General features: G+C 33.9%; 1 pseudogene; it reads right to left on the bottom strand.

Annotated features, from left to right (window-relative positions):
* Positions 1 to 938: 938 nt before the first annotated feature.
* On the bottom strand, positions 939 to 2,027 carry LOC143656385 (putative protein ARB2BP pseudogene; annotated as a pseudogene).
* Between the last annotated feature and the right edge of the window lie 2,298 nt (positions 2,028 to 4,325).

The raw sequence follows: 4,325 nt of genomic DNA, 5'->3' as shown, positions 1-4,325 counted from the left end.
AGAAACTCATCAATGAATCATTTAAGAATGAAGCTGCTATGGATTAAACAACAGTATAAACCCAGAGCCCCATTATTTTGCCTATGAGGTTTACAAAGCCCACCATATAAAATCACTATCCTAAGCTCTGCAATAAAATAAAGAGAAGAAATGAGCATGTAAATCCATGTATAGCCATTTAAAAAAATGGGGACAAAGTACAAAACACGTTGATGTGCTTTTCTAGTTGAAAGATGGAAAATTCAACTGAAAGTTATTTAAACTATTATAAAATGCTGTACACGTGATTATAAACAAACTAAAAAGTTTAATCTCTAACCTATACCCAAACATGCACACGCACAAATAAACCTTGTATGGTTATATATACATGCATGAAAAACAAGATAATATACATAAAACACTCAAACAATTTTGATGGAGTAAGGTTTAATAAAATATATCTTTAACAACTAAGAAAACATAACGCAAACAACAACAACAACAACATATTTTAAACAATTAGAATATCGGTGGCCATGTGAAGAAACAAAATCCTGGAGGTTCTGGCAAAGCAAAATTCTAAATTTTTCCCACATACTACAATTAGTTTTTTAATTTTTTATTCTTTAGAATTTAAGATACTTACCTTTTCTTTATGGTTGTTTTTAATTTTAATGTGGCATTAATAACATTACAGAAATCAAACATTGACTTATTAAATACTTATCAACTACACTTTTGGTGGCATTCTTGTAAACCATATGAAAGTAGGTTTTCAAAAGGAAGATCCTCAAACGTGGCTAATTTTGCAAAAAATTAATGACGGCATTGAACTGGTTCATCATTAGGCTACAAAGAAAGCATATTCACTTTTAAAATGTAACAAATCAAACCTCAGCTCAGAATACAATACTGTATCTACCAGAGAAAAATTATACAGGGACAAAAACAAAATCTTAGATAACAAAAAAAAGTAGCATAAGTGTTTTTCTTCCTTTTGTGGAGCTTCTAGTTACTACTGCCATTGAGATAAATTATTAGTTGTTTTGGCTTCTAAAGTTTTTTTTTTAAGTATTTTAAAATTGACTGAAGGCTAGAGGAAGAGGCTAAGCTGTGTTTTCCTTCATCAGCAGAGATCATAGGTAGCTCCTTTTTCAAAACAGCAGTTGCAGGTTTATCTAAAGTCTTAGGGCTTGTCAACCATTCATGGAAGTGGTACTTAGTCCTTGCTAGCAACTATATCACTTCCCTGTTGGTGTCCTGTATAATGTTCAAAGTCAATAAGTACAGCAGCATATACTTTGCTCATCACTTCCCACTTTCTCTGAACAAGCAGGTCCATAAAAACTGAGTATCCATAACCGTTTTCAATGAAGGAAACATCTTTATTTTCAGTCTTCGAAATGAAGTAATTCCAAATGTAAGCCAAGTGTTCTTCAGAGGTGGAATGTATTGGGTAAGCTGCTGGAGAGATAAGAAGCTCTCAGCCTAAATAATCTTTAAGGAAGAAGGCTCAATGTTTTGTATTAAAAAGCTTTTCCATTCTCTCTCTATCTTTAGGTCCAAAAAATTGTCATTGGGTTTTGGCACAATTACATCATAATGTGCCTGAACTACCATTTGAGTACAAGCCACATGGCTTCCATGTTGGCGACCATGATGTATTATTGCCTGCTGACTCCATCGCTCAGCTCAAAAGACCCCATGTCTGGAAGAAGGACAAGAAGAACAGAATGATGCCTTGGTGATGTTCTCTCATTCATGTAAAAGACGCTTCTTGGGTCTTTATCAGCCTCAAGTGGGATACATACTTTTTGTAATTTGTATACTTTCACCATAAGCTCATAAATGTATTGCTCAAGTAAATGGAAAAGGGCACGATAACGCTTGCTCTTTCTCTCAAGGACGTTCTTATAATAGTGAAAGACAAAAGACTTTTGTATCTCAGTGTGTCTCAATTCAGCTTTCTCACTGAAGTCACATTTAAGCTCTTCTATTAAGTCAGACCGTTTGATAAATTTTTGGAAGCCCAGTTCCTGAGTCATTGGTAACCATCCCTCCTTTTTTGTGCTTTCATCTCTCAGCTTTATTTCTACCCTTTTGCATTCATTTATTTCTTATAATATTGGCTAAAAAATTAAGTCAGCTTGATTCTTGAGTCCAATTCTTTAATTTCAAGTTTAAAATTCAGATAGTTTTCAGTAAACTATGTTTCTCTTTGTTAAACAGAAATATAATGTCTCTAAATGGAACCTATAGTGAAATTAAATCTCAGCAAGACCCCACAAATGGTTTGTAAAAAGAAAGTGAATTGACAATCTGAGATTTCTCAATGATGCAACTTAATAATGAGTCAGATTGTTTATGGTCTGGAGAAGAGATCAAAACAATGACAGCAACAGCAAAGCTTCAGCTTAGCAAGAGACCTAGTGAAGTTTAGCAGTTCTTAGGCTCTCCTCGAGTTGCTGAGTTGCCAGCAATGTCTAGAAATACTGTAGAATTGACTGAAAAGTTGATATCAGGAACAGAAAAAAAAAGACTAGAAATAATATAATAAAGTCATAATATAGGCCAAAATATTAAGGCAATTAGTGGAGAAAATGCAAGATGTAAATGGCAGAAAAGCACAAAATTAAATCCTGAGGTAGAATACCCAATGACTGGAACTAAAATAAAAAACTGTCAGGGGATTTAGTGAAGAGAAATATCACTACAATGAAATAAAAGATATATTTTCATACTGAAAAGGAACACCTTAAACAGGAACTTTTGACTCTATATGAAAATTTTAAAGCCTCAAATCAGATGGAAGAGGGTGGCCTGAATCTTTCTTAATTTGGTGGCACTCTTTAAGAAAAATAAGTCAAAATTGACAATACAAAATTAAATATGCAAGTAAATATTTATGATAAGAAAAGGAAACACAAATCACAAATTTTTAAAATTCTAATTAATATCACAAGCATCACAAAATCAAAATATTATTTTCATTAAATAATTGCCTGATATGCCACTGTAATATATTTTGCCTGCATTTTTTTTTGGATATTTTATTGCCCTTAATAGTATAACAATATTGCACTGTCTTTGTTTCTGGCAAGAACACAAGGGTAATTATTTCCTTTAGAATAGCTTATTATTGTTGTTTAAAATAATTTATTTCGGCTTCACAACATATTATTGATAATATAATGTAATATTTAAGACTTTGGTCAACTTTAGGAAAACCTCTATCCCTAATATTTGGAAAAGTTTCCCTGTCTTTTCAGGCTAGCTTCAGGGCTCCATACTTTTTGAGTTCCTTTCTCCTACCTACATAATTCTTTTTCCAGGTGTGCTGGTTTGAAAGGATGTCTGCACCCTAGAAAAGCCATTTTTTAATCCTAATCCCATTTTGTTAGGGCAGCTGTTTCTTCTAATCCCTATTCAATACTGTATGTTTGAAACTTTAATTAGATCATCTCCTTGGAGATGTGACTCAATCAAGAGCGGTTGTTAAACTGGATTAAGTGGGTCTTGATTACTTTAATGGAATCCTATAAAAGGGAGATTTGGAGAGAGCAGAGGAAGATGACAGAACACCGCAGAACCATGAAGTAGAGAGTCCACCAGCCAGCAACTATTGGAGATGGAGAAGGAAAATGTCTCCCAGGGAGCTAAAGAAGAAGCTAGCGAATGAAACCATGTTCGCCAGGTACCCGTCCAGTTGAGACAGAAACCCTGACTGTGGTCCCCATGTGCCTTTCCACTTGAGAGAGAAACCCTGAACTTCACTGGCCTTCTTGAATCAAAGTATTTTCCCTGGATGCCTTAGATTGGACATTTCTATAGGCTTGCTTTAATTGGGACATTTCCATGGCCTAAAAACTGTTAAATTACAACTTACTAAATTCCCCTTTTTAAAAGCCGTTGAGTTTCTGGTATATTGTATTCTGGCAGCTAGCAAACTACAACACCAGATAACTTAAAGCACAGTCACATTATAATATGATTGCTATATACTTTGTCACATTATAATATGATTGCTATAATATACATTATAATATGATTGCTCTTAATACCTTGATACCTGGTCAGTCAGCCCACCAAAAGTTAGGAATATTCCTGAAAGTGATTTCTACACCAGGTTACCTAGCAGCAAATTAACTACACACAAAATTGACTAGGAATCATATACATATATTACTGCTCTAGTCTCCTGGCTTCTAAAACAAATACCATAAAATGGGTGAAGTTAGCAACAGGAATTTATTGGCTCACAGTTTTGAGGCTAGAAGAAATTCAAAATTGAGCATTAGCAAGGCAATGTTTCTCCTTGATAATCTTTGATTCTTGGTTTGTCT

The sequence above is a fragment of the Tamandua tetradactyla genome, chromosome 2, assembly GCF_023851605.1.
Source record: "Tamandua tetradactyla isolate mTamTet1 chromosome 2, mTamTet1.pri, whole genome shotgun sequence".
Lineage (NCBI taxonomy): Eukaryota > Metazoa > Chordata > Mammalia > Pilosa > Myrmecophagidae > Tamandua > Tamandua tetradactyla.
This window is presented reverse-complemented; position numbering and strand designations above follow the sequence as displayed.